Raw genomic sequence first — 14,411 nt, 5'->3', positions numbered from 1 at the left:
CTATATGATGGGGGAACCCGACTTCCGGTTGGCTCCAGAATTGATGGGGGGGGGGGGCTTCTGGTTAGGACATTTGTGGCTCTTTTGAGTGTTTAAGATTGCAGACCCCTGCAATAAACCAACTGGTCCCTGCATGCTTCAGATTTCCCTAAAGGCTATTCATGCCTTTTTTTGGGGGGGGGGGAAATGGCCCATTTTTGCAAAAAATGGGCCGTTTTGGGGAGGATTTCAGAGAGCAAAACCTTTTTTAAAATTTTCCTCTTCAGACCCTTGCTGCGTCTTATACTCCGATGCGTCTTATACTCCGAAAAATGCGGTAATCACCCATAATCAATGAAAAACAGATTTAGTTATTAGTTTCATTATTTTAGCAGCAATTTATCATGCTGAAATATATGTACTTAGCTCCTTTTCTTATCACGATTTGCTTTTTTCACAGTTGAAGAAATCTTTTCAGTATTTACCGAAGACTTAGGTATATGGAACTTATCCATATCTCAACTCAGTTGGGCCATTTCTGTGCAAGCACGACAATGCATTTGCCACAATCTTTATTTTACACACACAACTCTTAATTTCAAGTAAACTGTTTGTGGTAATAAACTTCACTTCTGGGGACAAATATATCATCATTAAAGTTGCACATTAAATATAAATGTGCTGATTCAGGAATGGGGCAATCTTTTTACTGGCTTCTATGACCTGGTGGTGCAATAATTCGGGAACAAGATAAGGCAGCTGACATACCATCGAAGCATAAGGCCAGTTTATAGTGTACTACACTTCATTTTGTTTTAATGAAGACATTTATATAGCCACCCATTTTAAGAACAACTGGAGGTGGTTCATATATCAGTCTTCCTGTGGGTAGTTTTCTCTTTGGGCTTTATTATTTTTTCCACTTTTTTTTATTTGCAGAATTTTTATCTCTCTCACTGTAAATTCACTATTATTATTATTATTATTATTATTATTATTATTATTATTATTATTGTTGTTGTTGTACAATTGTATCACAGCGGCCAGTTGTTTTGCCGGATTTGGCATTGGTTACTAGTCGGGCCCCACCCAGGGGCCTAGGACGTCGTAACGTATTTTCGTAATATGTGTGCAGATCCAATCAGTGTGGCTTTTTGCATTTGACTGATGGTGATTTTGTCAATTTTTAACTGTTTTAAATGTAATTCCAGTGCTTTTGGAATAGCACCCAGTGTGCCAATTACCACTGGAATTACCACTGCTGGTTTGTGCCATAGTAGTTGAATTTCGATTTTTAAGTCATGGTATTTTGCGATTTTTTCATGTTCCTTCTCAACGACCCTGCTATCACCTGGTATTGCGATGTCTATGATTGTGACCTTATTTTTCTCAACCAATGTGATGTCTGGTGTATTATGCGCCAGGATTTTGTCCGTTTGTATACGGAAATCCCACAAGATCTTGACTGTCTGATTTTTGGTGACTTTTTCAGGCTGATGTTCCCACCAGTTTGTTGCTGTTTTAATATTATAATTTTTGCACAAATTCCAATGGATCATTTGTGCTACTGAATTGTGCCGCAATTTATAATCAGTCTGCACGATTTTTTTACAGCAGCTGAGTGTGTGATCAACAGTTTCATCAGCTTCTTTGCAGAGTCTGCATTTAGCATTATTATTGTTATTGTTATTGTTATTATTATTATTATTATTATTATTATTATTTATTAGTTTTGTATGCCGCCCACTCTCGGAAGACTCAGGGCAGCTTACAATATAAAGGGAAGGGGGATATAAAAAATAAAACAACAGTTTAAAAAATACAACAACATTCACAACTTAGAGTGGGGCTGGACAATTCAACAGCCCCAGGCCTGCCGGAACAGCCAGGTCTTCGTCGCTTTACGGAAGGCCGGGAAGGTAGTAAGGGTCTGGATCTCAACAGGGAAATTGTTCCAGAGGGCCGGAGCAGCTACAGAGAAGGCCCTCCCCCGGGGGGGGTCGCCAGCCGACATTGGCCGGCCGATGGAATCCGGAGGAGGCCTAGTCTGTGCGATCTAATCGGTCCGTGGGAGGTAATTGGCAGGAGGCGGTCTCTCAGGTAGCCAGGTCCGATGCCATGTAGGGCTTTAAAAGTAACGACTAGCTCTTTGAAGCGTGTTCGGAGACCAATGGGAAGCCAGTGCAGCTCGCGGAGGATAGGTGTAACGTGGGTGTACCTAGGTGCACCCACAATCGCTCGCGCGGCTGCGTTCTGGACTAACTGAAGTCTTCGAACACTCTTCAAGGGCAGCCCCATGTATAGCGCATTACAGTAATCCAGTCTTGAGGTGACGAGGGCGTGAGTGACTATCCGAAGGGCCTCCCGGTCCAGATAGTGTTGCAATTGGTGTACCAGGTGAACCTGGGCAAACAATAAATTTGTTTGGCAAAGCCGGAGAATGGGTCCAACCAAGGCTATCCAGAAGGGCATGCAAATGCAACAGAAGTTGAAATACAGGTAGCCCTCAACTGAGAAACAGTTCATATAGTGACCTTTTGAAATAACGACACTGAAAAAGGTGACATATGATCGTTTTTCACCCAATCCTTGTAGCATCCCCGTGGTCACATAATCAAAATTCAGATGCTTGGCATCTGAGTTAGATTTACAATGGTTGCAGTGTTCTCGAGGTCACAACCTTCTGACGAGCAAAATCAATGGGGAAATCACATTCACTTAACAACCATGTTACTGGCTTAACATCTGCAGCGATTCATTTAACAACTGTGCCAAGAATGATCATAAAATGGGGCAAAAGCTCACTTAACAAATATTTCACTTAGCAACAGAAATTTTGGGCTCAATTGTGGTGGTTTTTAAATGCAAAGCAAAAGTCATCACTTGCTTCAACTTTACTCACAGGATACACCGAATCATAAAATTAACCATGGCTAATATTGTGCATTTTACAAACCCAAAATCCTACAAACACACTTGTCGGGGAGAGCAGGTACAAGATATTTGGATACCAGCAAATCCCCATCACTTGATAAACTTGCTCAGCATCCAGAAGCTAATGAAGGTCACGCCTGGTACATATCTAGATACATATTTAGATGTAGTCCTCCACTTATGACCACAACTGAGCCCCACATTTACGTTGTTAAATGAGACTTTTTCAACCTTTTTTTTTTGTTAAATGAATCACTGCACACGTGCCATAGGTTCACCATGAGAGCCGAGGTGGCGCAGTGGTTAAATGCAGCACTGCAGGCTACTTCAGCTGACTACAGTTCGGCGGTTCAAATCTCACCGGCTCAGGGTTGACTCAGCCTTCCATCCTTCCGAGGTGGGTGAAATGAGGACCCAGATTGTTGGGGGCAATATGCTGACTCTGTAAACCGCTTAGAGAGGGCTGAAAGCCCTATGAAGCGGTATATAAGTCTAACTGCTATTGCTATTGCTTTTGCTATCTATCTATCATCTATCTATCATCTATCTATCATCTATCTATCTATCTATCTATCTATCTATCTATCTATCTATCGGATTGTTGGGAGCGATATGCTGACTCTGTAAACCGCTTAGAGAGGGCTGAAAGCCCTATGAAGTGGTATATAAGTCTAACTGCTATTGCTATTGCTATCTATCTATCTGTCATCTATCTATCTATCTATCTATCTATCTATCTATCTATCTATCTATCTATCTATCTATCTATCTATCATCTATCTATCTATCATCTATCTATCCATCCATCTATCCATCATCTATCTATCTATCATCTATCTATCTATCATCTATCTATCTATCTATCTATCTATCTATCTATCAATCATCTATCTATCTATCTATCTATCTATCTATCTATCTATCATCTATCTATCCATCCATCCATCTATCATCTATCATCTATCTATCTATCTATCTATCTATCTATCTATCTATCTATCTATCTATCTATCTATCGGATTGTTGGGAGCGATATGCTGACTCTGTAAACCGCTTAGAGAGGGCTGAAAGCCCTATGAAGTGGTATATAAGTCTAACTGCTATTGCTATTGCTATCTATCTATCTGTCATCTATCTATCTATCTATCTATCTATCTATCTATCTATCTATCTATCTATCTATCATCTATCTATCTATCATCTATCTATCCATCCATCTATCCATCATCTATCTATCTATCATCTATCTATCTATCATCTATCTATCTATCTATCTATCTATCTATCTATCTATCAATCATCTATCTATCTATCTATCTATCTATCATCTATCTATCCATCCATCCATCTATCATCTATCATCTATCTATCTATCTATCTATCTATCTATCTATCTATCTATCTATCTATCTATCTATCTATCTATCTATCATCTATCTATCTATCATCTATCTATCTATCTATCTATCAATCATCTATCTATCTATCTATCTATCTATCATCTATCATCTATCTATCCATCCATCTATCTATCATCTATCTATCTATCTATCTATCTATCTATCTATCTATCTATCTATCTATCTATCTATCATCTATCTATCTATCATCTATCTATCTATCATCTATCTATCCATCCATCTATCTATCATCTATCTATCTATCTATCTATCTATCATCTATCTATCTATCATCTATCTATCTATCTATCAATCATCTATCTATCTATCTATCTATCTATCATCTATCTATCCATCTATCCATCCATCCATCTATCTATCTATCTATCTATCTATCTATCTATCTATCATCTATCTATCTATCTATCTATCTATCTATCTATCTATCTATCTATCGGATTGTTGGGGGCGATATGCTGACTCTGTAAACCGCTTAGAGAGAGCTGAAAGCCCTACGAAGCGGTATATAAGTCTAACTGCTATTGCTATTGCTATCACGCACCTAGACTACCATTTCTGACCAGATGGCTTATCCAATCTCTTCTTGAAAGCTGCCCCCGGTCATGAAGCACCCGCGACTTCGGAAAGGCAAAGGCGTTCCAACTGGTGGCTTGTTCTCACGGTCGGGCTGAGTCGGTCCGTCCTTCAGCGGAGTTCAACCCAACCCGGGAAACGCCGAGGCTCCCTTTGCAACTCTTTTCCCCGCCGTCCCTCCCGAAGAGGCTCGCCGGCCCCCGCGCTTTTTGCGCCGCCGCCGCCGCCGCCGCCTCCCTCCTTCCCTCGCCAGGCGGAGCCACCGAGACGTAAGACGGCTGCGCAAGCGGACGGGGCCCATCACGTGGCGGAGTTCGTCGTTCTCCGCCTTTGCTTGCTCAACAGACCCTCCCTGCTACGTTCGGGAGTCCGCGGCGCTGCTGCTCCCGCCGCCGCCGCCGCCGCCGCCGCCGCTGCTGCTGCCGCTGCGCTCTCGGCGCGCGCTTCTCCCGGTGCAGGTAAATATAATTAAGCAAAAAAAAAGCAGCCGCTCCCGCGGCGGCCGGTCGGAAGAAGCCTGACGCGGGTTGCCCGTCTTGCTTTTTGCAGAGCCCGAGCGAGTCCAGCGGCCCCCTTTCCGCTCCTCGCCTTCCCCCGGGGGTAGCTGGGTCGGGGGTGGGGGAGAAGCAGCGCGCGGGCGAAGGGCCAGCTTGGAGAGAGTGGAGAGGAGCCCAAAAAAGAAGAAGAGAGAAAGGAAAGCAAGTGGTGAGGAGTGGGGCGAGCTCCCCGGGAATTGCTGGGGAAAGAAAAGCCCGAAGGCCTCTTGCTGTTGTTCCTGGGGGGATAAAATTAGCCGGAGGCGGGAAGAACAGTGCTGGGGAAGAAACTTACAAGCCAGCCTCGGTCGTAACGTTGGGAAGAAGCAGGTGATCCTAGCCAAGTGTCGGAGGAAGGGAGCGGAATGGCTGGAGAGAGAGCTGGCGAGCCTGCTCGTCTGGAGCCGGGGAAGATCAGGGCGGGGAAGACGGGAGAAGAAGAAGAGCAAGTCGCGGGGAAAAAAGCTTGGCTGACCCCGAATTGGAAGAGGTTTTGGGGGGGGAGAGTGGTTTTGGCTGGCTGGTCTTTTTGCAAGATGCCCGATGCTTGAGCGTTAAGCGAGCCGCGCGGGTAGGATGATGGCCAAGGAAGGGCGGCTTTCCCATTTGCCCAGGATTGGCGCTTGGTCGTCCCACGACTTGATAGAAAGCGGTGTGTGTGTGTGTTTGTGTGTGTAGTGGTGGTGGTGGGATGCTGCTGCTGATAGAAAGCGGGGTGTGTGTGTATTTGTGTGTGTAGTGGTGGTGGTGGGATGCTGAGGCCAGGTGGAGAGGACACCGTTTGTGTGGAATTGCGACGTGTGGACGCAATCTGGGTAGGTACCACCGAGGAGGAAGAGGCAGGTTAAAAATGGTAGGATGCCAGGCATGGCAGTCCTTGCCAGAGAGGGGCTGTTCAGTTTTGTAGGGAGGGAACAGTCCTTGATTTGAAAGTGTGTTGATGTCACGTGTGAGATTTCCAACCTAAGAAAAGCCACACAAGTGTGATGGAAGGATAATGTGTCCTGTCATCGTGTACATTCCAGCGGTGGAAGGTGTTTCAGCCAGCCGGCGGTGTAACTGTTTTGCCTGCAGTTATATATGTACACTGCATAATATATCGATGGGGAGCTTATTAATAGCCAAACTTCATATGCAACAACGCTGCTCAGTCATAGGGCTGCAACACTAATTCAGCCATCTGCCCTGTCCTGGAGGAGATTAGGGTAGGCCGAATTGTAGGTAAGCAGCTTTTTGCCTGAGACATAGTAATTGACTTATGGCTCTCTTTTGCATCATCAGTGGAGCCGGATTTGAACCACGGTAATTGAAATACCAAGAAAATGACAAAGAATGTTGTCCTGTTTGGCAAAAAGATTAGGAGAGTATGGTTCATATGCCACCTTGTTTGAGGATTGCCAGATATTTTTCTCTGTCCCATATTAACAGATGCTTTGATCACCAGTTTTCCACCAGGTGAAGCCCTTCCAGTTTGTTTGAAGATGCATTTCAAATACATTTACAAACGTCAATATTTTTTCCTTATTCCTTGCTGGTCCGCCATGTAAACCAATTGCTTGTCTTCGTGCAATGAAAGATACTACCTGTAGCTTTGTTGCGGGTGAGATACATCCAGTTTGAAGGAGCAAAAAGTTCTAAACCAAGTAATAATAAAGAAATGTTTATTGCAGGGCAAGAAAGGAACTCTTTGCTGTAACATTTCCACCGTTGATTTTCCTGTTTGGCTGTGAGCTGAGAATTTATGCAATTAGAAATATAGCTTGGGATAATATTAGTGGGGTTATGTTGTGCATAAAGTGGAATTTGGACCTAGTATTAAGGTATATCTCTACGTGACACAAACCTAGCTAGAAGCTGAATAACTTCCTTTTAGAAGAGTCCTGCCTTTAATATTTATTGGCATCTCTTCTTATTTCCAGCAAATGTTAAATATTATATACTTATACAGTGTGTATATCTGAAGGACAAGTTCTTTAGTCTGACACTAGTAAATAACTGTTGATATTAAAAGTAGATAATAAAGATAAGGGTTGCTTTTAAAGATAGGGTTGGGATTAATGTTGTCCAGCTCTAGAGAGCTGCTAATAGTCACTGGTGCTGAAATAGATGGGTTACTTATCTGATTTGGTGACTGAATTGTGTGCTATGATGTAGCCATTAGGTGATAAATTAGGAACAGTGGCTGGGTTTAGGCATCATGCTAAGCCAAATCGAGCATGCCAAATTGTGATGTTTGAATCTAGGCAGAGTAAGATAGATTCGTTTCTAAGCATCACAGACTGGCTGACGGCTTTCTCTGGTTATGAGAGCACAGTTGGCACCTTATCTGGTAGCACCTGTTGAGCTAGCAGCTAGTTGAACAAAGGCTCAGTTCAAAGACTGGTTTAACTGACTATTACATAATAATGGGCAATAAGGGCAAGCAAGGATTTGCGCTAATTTGGCTGCTCAAATTACATGCCTGTATTTAATATGAGATATTCTCATATGTTCGTAAGTTTGTATCCTGTTCACGGTGTGTCATTTGAATTGTTGTAGTCATTTAAACTATTATTATTATTATTTATTAAATGTATAGGCCGCCCAATCCCGAAGGACTCCAGGCGGCTTACAGAGAAGGAAGGAAAAAAGAAAATAAAAATAAAAAGAAGAGTTTAAAATTCACAACACGCATTCGTTCTAATTGGGGCTGGATCTCAACAATAAGGTCAACAGCCCCAGGCCTGCCGGAACAGCCAGGTTTTAACAGCTTTTCTGAAGGCCATGAGAGTGGGTAAGGTCCGGACCTCTGGGGGTAGCTGATTCCAAAGGGTCGGAGCAGCCACAGAGAAGGCTCTCCTCTGGGGACCCGCCAGCCGACATTGTCTGGCTGACGGCAGGCCCAATCTGTGGGATCTTATCGGCCGTTGGGAGGTATGTGGCAGTAGGCGGTCTCGCAGGTACGCTGGTCCTAAGCCATGTAGGGCTTTAAAGGTAATGACCAACACCTTGAATTGCATCTGGAGACCAATTGGTAGCCAGTGCAGCTCGCGGAGGACAGGTGTAACATGGGTGTACCTTGGTACACCCAATATCGCTTGCGCGGCTGCATTCTGGACTAGCTGTAGTCTCTGAACGCTTTTCAAGGGTAGCCCCATGTAGAGCGCGTTAAACCTGCCTTAATCATTGTATTTTTAGTTACATCCATATAATGAAAAAGAAAGATGTATTTGTGACAAACAGATATTTAAAAATAGATATACCTACCAAAATTGAAGTCGACTTATGGCCAACTTAGGCCTAAAGCATAGACATCTAAAATTTTGTTTTATATCAACCGACCTTATGGCATATGGAAAAATGCTGATAGAATCATGCAAAAATATAAGCAGTATAAATTAGCTTTCTTAGCTAAACTACAAAGATGTGTACAATTTTCTCTTTGCCAATTATGTTGAAAATTAAATCTCTTGGGTAACAACTAGAACGATTGGGGTATGTTGAGAATTTGACATATGTTTCTAAACTTTGAACCTAATGCAAATACTATCTTTTCTGCTGTAACTGGCCTTATATTCAGATTGAAATGGACGTTCCTTCTCCTATTTATAAAAGCAGCCGAAACTATCTTTATTATGATTTATGAACAAATATTTGTGTGCTTGCAGAATAAATTAATGAGTTAATTTAATAAATTAGAGCTAGTTTGGTGTAGTGGTTAAGGCATCAGGCTAGAAACTAGGAGACTGGGTTTTAGGGTTGAATGAAAGCTGGTTTGGTGACTTCTGTAGTTACCCTCTCATCTATCTCACAGGTTTGTTGTGGTGGGGAAACTAGAAGGAGGGAGGAATATTAGGAATGTTCACTGCCTTAAGTTATTTATACAGAATAATAAAGGTGGGAAATAAATTACTACGTAACTGAAGAAGATTGCTTGGTAATCTTAGTATAGTGCATGGTCATTTTGCAAATGAGATGTACGAATCACTTAAAAAGTCTTCCGTTGTTGTTTCCCCAAGTTGACCAAAGCTTTGCTCCAAAGTTGTTGCCATTTACTTGAAAGCCACAATAACTACTGTCTTGAAACAATATTTGGAAGGAGCATAATGTTTATTTTGATAAGTTCTTAAACACTCAAAGAACGCTAGGTTTTACTCTTGTGTGCTCAAAATGTCTTCTTGTGCTCTTCCCTCTTGTCCAGCAAATCAGTTAAATTAAAGATTATGATCTTTAGTTGCAGATGGTGATTGGAAGTGTAGTGATCAAAGTACACAGTAAATTTGTCCAAGCAGAGAACTTGGACAAATTTGTCCAAGCAGAGAACTTCATCAGAATACTTTATATTTCTTAAAAGATAAGGCCTGGTAGTTTCCAGGTATGTAAAGGATTGTAGCCTATCATCTGCATTACCTCCACAAACAATCAGTAGTTATTAGTATATTACTTTCGGGGTTGATGATTCAGAGGTCATGATGAACTCAGCCAAAATTTCTGCATAAGAATCTTGGAAAAACAAAGAAAGGGCTAGCATAACAGGAAATGTTATTAAAGGTCAACACTATCCATGGATGAACTGGGATTTGGAATGGAAATAAAGTTCAGGGAATAACAGGGCACATGATTCCTCAAACCAACATGCTGTCCCAGGCCTGTCTCCATTCTAGACAGGATTGCCAAACCAACTGATGTCATCAGACTCCCCTGAACCGCCAGTTTTGCAAAGCGCATTCCATGTGGTTGAAGCATTCTCAGTTTCATTCAAATGCTATGTCTTCAACTTTCCATGTAGCATTAAGAAATGTCTGAAATCCTATTTCTCTTATTCTGTATATTGTCTTGTTCTACGAAGTGGGTTTTTGGTTACCTGCTGTTTCACTGCAGCGGGCCTTCCTCCAGGAAATTGACAGCTTACGTCCATGAGATTTTCAGTGGGAGTAGATCCTTTTTTGATCCTGCTTTTTATCCCTTAAATAAAACGGACACACTCTTGATTTCATATTGTTGGATTGCAGTGTGGCTTTAGATATAAGATTGGTCAAATTTAAGCATGACGGAGGATCCTGTTATAGTACTGAATTATTTATACAGTATATGGGATTAACCTAGAAATTGCTAGTTAATATATGGTAAAATTAAATGTTAAATTGTTCCGGCTTCCAGTCATTTCCTGTTAGGCTCTGCATTTTTTAATATTCCTTTCAAGATTAGCATTGGTCTCTTTATTAATTCTTCTCTTTTTCCCTGTAACTCTATTGAGTTATGAGTTATGAGAGTTTATTTATATGCCGCCCTTTTCCCTGGGGGGGACTCAGGGCGGCTTACAACTCGAAGGGGGGGGGGAAACAAACATTTAACATGTATGACAGTACATAATTAAAAGCACAACATTCATACCATTCGGGTGGGTTACAGTCTTTAGCCCCAGGCCTGACGGGATAGCCAGATTTTAAGGGCTGTGCGGAAAGTCTGGAGGGTGGTGAGGGTACGAATCTCCACGGGGAGATCGTTCCATAGGGTCGGAGCTGCCACCGAGAAGGCTCTCCTCCGCGTAGTTGCCAGTCGGCATTGACCGGCAGATGGGACTCGGAGGAGGCCTAATCTATGGGATCTAATAGGTCGAGTGGAGGTGATTGGCAGTAGGCGGTCTCTCAAGTACCCAGATCCACTACCATGAAGGGCTTTATGGGTGACAAGTAGCACCTTGAGGCGTTTCCGGAGATCGACAGGTAGCCAGTGCAGCTCGCGGAGGATATTGAGGCTTGAGTCAATTGGAAAAGAAGAAGCAACTCTATTGCTTCTTCTTTTCCAGTTGACTCAAGCCCCATCCAACTAAATTAATTCACATATGTTTCGTTTACTGAGTAAATCACAACAGCTGGATTTACACAATACAGTAAACCCTATGTTGGAAAAAAAATAGGTCCATTGCATCCTTCACAAAAGTTTAAATAATAAAGTTATAATTGGATCACAGATGTAATTTCTGGCTGAGCAGTAGGTCTCCATTTCTTACACCATACACTTCCACAGTGTTTCTCACGTTTTATCCCCATTTGTGAATACTTATCCATATGGTTTCCCATCAGTGCTGACATTAAGTCTTTTTTGAAGGAAAAGATACGATTTCTGAACAAAAAGAAATTGATAGTGGAAATTCTAAGTCAGCAATAAAGGACAATTAGCAGTTGATGTAGGACGGCCTTAGTAGAAAAAGAGTTTTGTAAATACATTGATTTTTGGTTCTACGTGAAACAGTTTTGCACTAAATTGCTTATTTAGTTCAAGCTGTGGCTTATTGTTTGTATGGTCACTCCTTTCTATCTTAATTTTCAGTAGGTAGCATGGAAGTAATGGTCTATTCATACTGTGACATTGCTGCCGGCATTAGCAAATCTACCTATAAACTAGCTTTAAAATGAACAGGCCCATTAGAGAGACTATTTACTGACGCTGGGTATAAGCATTGTCCTGAATTTTATTCAAAGTTCTCAGATTTCATTTAGTAAGTAAGTAAGTAAGATCTTTATTACGGTCAAAGACCAGCAATATACATTTGTTTTTACACTATATTAAAAAATACTAACATTAAAATATAATTAAAAAGTATTGACATTAAAAAGTGGATAATAACATTATGGTCCAAAGATTGTTAAAGGAATGTCCAGATAATTGGTACAAGATGGTACTATACTGTAGCCAATTTTTTTCTTATGGACATTGCAGCAGCACAGAACTTTGCCACTGCATACGTGGTAACCGGGTTAGTGTTCTGGGGGAGAAAAGCCTAGATAAAAATTGTCTGCCCTCCCTGGCAATCTCTCTAATAAGGGGAGAATATGTGCAGACCTACAAGCTCTGTATAGCTCGCAGTGTAATAGTACATGTGAATCAGGGGTGGGTTTCAACCGGTTTGCGGCGGTCCCTGTGAACCGGTTGGTCGGCAAACCCGGAAGTAAGTAACTTCCGGGAACGGCGAAGGGCACGCCCGCCCGCCTGCGGTCCTTACCCGGTTTTGACAAGTTCTGCGCTTCCACGCATGCGCAGGACGCATACAGCGCCTGCGCGATCGTCCAGGAGCAGCTGGAGCATCGCGCAGACGCTAGTACGCATGCGTGCATCACGCGCGTGCACGAGGACGCCGCCGGCCCCGTTCCAACTGAACCGGTTGGAACGGGGCGAGAAACCCACCCCTGATGTGAATTATCTTCCACTTCTCCTTTATCACATATACAAACGCGTTCAGCTATAGGTGTTCTCTTATACCTGCCCTGGAAGAGTAGTGAAGGAAGAATGTTAAATCTGGCTCTGAAGAAAGCTATTCTTTGTTTTGGAGAGATCAGGTCATTCAGTGTTTACACTTCTGGCCTCTGGAAGACAGCATCTATCATGTATCATTCCAGATTGAAAATTGCGTATTAAGATATCCACAAAATGCTTCTGTAATTCACGTTGACCTTCTACTATTGATCTGGCACACTCAGGAGACTCCTGGCACTGCCTTTCCTTTGCTTTCAAATAAAAACTCATCATACTATAGAAGTTTCTTTAGTTCTGCCAAATTGGAGGGAAAGACCTCCTCGTATAAGAGAACCTATAAAAATATATACTACAAATCTCAAGCACTGAAATTGGGGGTTCTTCTTTGCATCGAGTGTTACTTTGCGTATGTTTTATGATATTTTTTGTAATATTGTGTAAAACAGAAATGTGGAGTTAAACCTAGCCAGCAGGTCCTAAAGTTAGACAATAACCTTTTTCTAATGGACACCTCTCTTTCTACCACTGGTAGAAAAATAGAATGAGAGCCGGTGGTGGGATTCAAATGTTTTTACTGGTTCCACCACAAAACCGCGTTCGACTAAACCGCACTCGCCGAAACTGCGTAGCTGACGTCATCAACAGGGCGACAACAGCGCGGAGACAGAAGCACGCTGTAAACGCTAAAATTAACCCCTAAACCTAAACCTAACCCCCTAAACCTAATCCTAAACCTAACCCTAAACCTAACCCTAAACCTAACCCTTAACCTAACCCTAAACCTAACCCTAACCCTAACCCTAACCCTAATCCTAATCCTAACCCTTAACCTAACCCTAAACCTATCCCTAACCCTTAACCTAACCCTAAACCTAACCCTAACCCTAACCCTTAACCTAACCCTTAACCTAACCCTTAACCTAACCCTTACCTTAAGTTGAATCGGCTTGCTTTCAAAGCGCTATTTAAAGCGCCCTTCTTTCTCCGCGCTGGCTGTTGTTGCCCTGTTGATGACATCAGCGATGCGGTTTAATAGGGCGCGGCTTAGTCGAGCGCGGTTTTGTCGTGCCACAGTTTTTACTATCGGTTATATGGACGTGGCTTGGTGGGCGTGGTGTGATGGATGTGGCATGGCGTGGGCATGGCATGATGGGCGTGGCAAGGGAAGGATACTGCAAAATCTCCATTCCCACCCCATTCCAGGGGAAGGATACTTTAAAACTCAACAGCACTTTTTCGTGGGGCTGTTGATAAAAAGAGGATCGCCAACATCATCACCAACGTCCGATGACAGATATGGCACAAGAAGAAGAAAAAGAAGGCAACTGGTATTTCCCTCCTTAGCTCACTTCACTTCAACCTGCTGAACAACAGATTAAAAGATTTAATACTAAAATAGCTTTGGGGAACAGAGCTCTCTCATTCCACATACTAATTTTTCTATTAAGGTTGCCAGGATTTCTTCAATGAGCTCAAACTGAAGGCATATATTATAAGTGTAATTATTCCACTTTGCTTTTAATATCTTGGAGGTAGCAGAGAAATAGTAAGCTATTAACAACTTGCAGAACAGGTTCTCCATGCCAACCAATCATGCAGAACCCGCTTATCACATTTATGCAAAAATGTTGAGCAGAGAATAGGATATACTTTGTGACCCCCCCTCTTAGGGCGGATAACATAAGTGGATGGGAATCACAATGTCCCTCATACCAGTGGTAAATCATATATT

General features: G+C 42.3%; 1 protein-coding gene across 2 annotated transcripts in view; it reads left to right on the top strand.

Moving 5' to 3' along the window:
* The first annotated feature begins 5,213 nt into the window (after window positions 1-5,213).
* Window positions 5,214-14,411, top strand: part of SGMS1 (sphingomyelin synthase 1) — a 107,350-nt gene continuing 98,152 nt past the window's right edge. For both annotated transcript variants that reach the window (XM_032231883.1, XM_032231881.1), the window contains exon 1: window positions 5,214-5,365. The gene's annotated coding sequence lies outside the window, so the exon portion shown is untranslated. The remainder of the gene's footprint in view (window positions 5,366-14,411) is intronic.

Source organism: Thamnophis elegans, chromosome 15 (assembly GCF_009769535.1).
Source record: "Thamnophis elegans isolate rThaEle1 chromosome 15, rThaEle1.pri, whole genome shotgun sequence".
Classification (NCBI taxonomy): domain Eukaryota; kingdom Metazoa; phylum Chordata; class Lepidosauria; order Squamata; family Colubridae; genus Thamnophis; species Thamnophis elegans.
The sequence above is the reverse complement of the archived record's forward strand: the minus strand, read 5'-3'. Positions and strand labels throughout refer to the sequence as shown.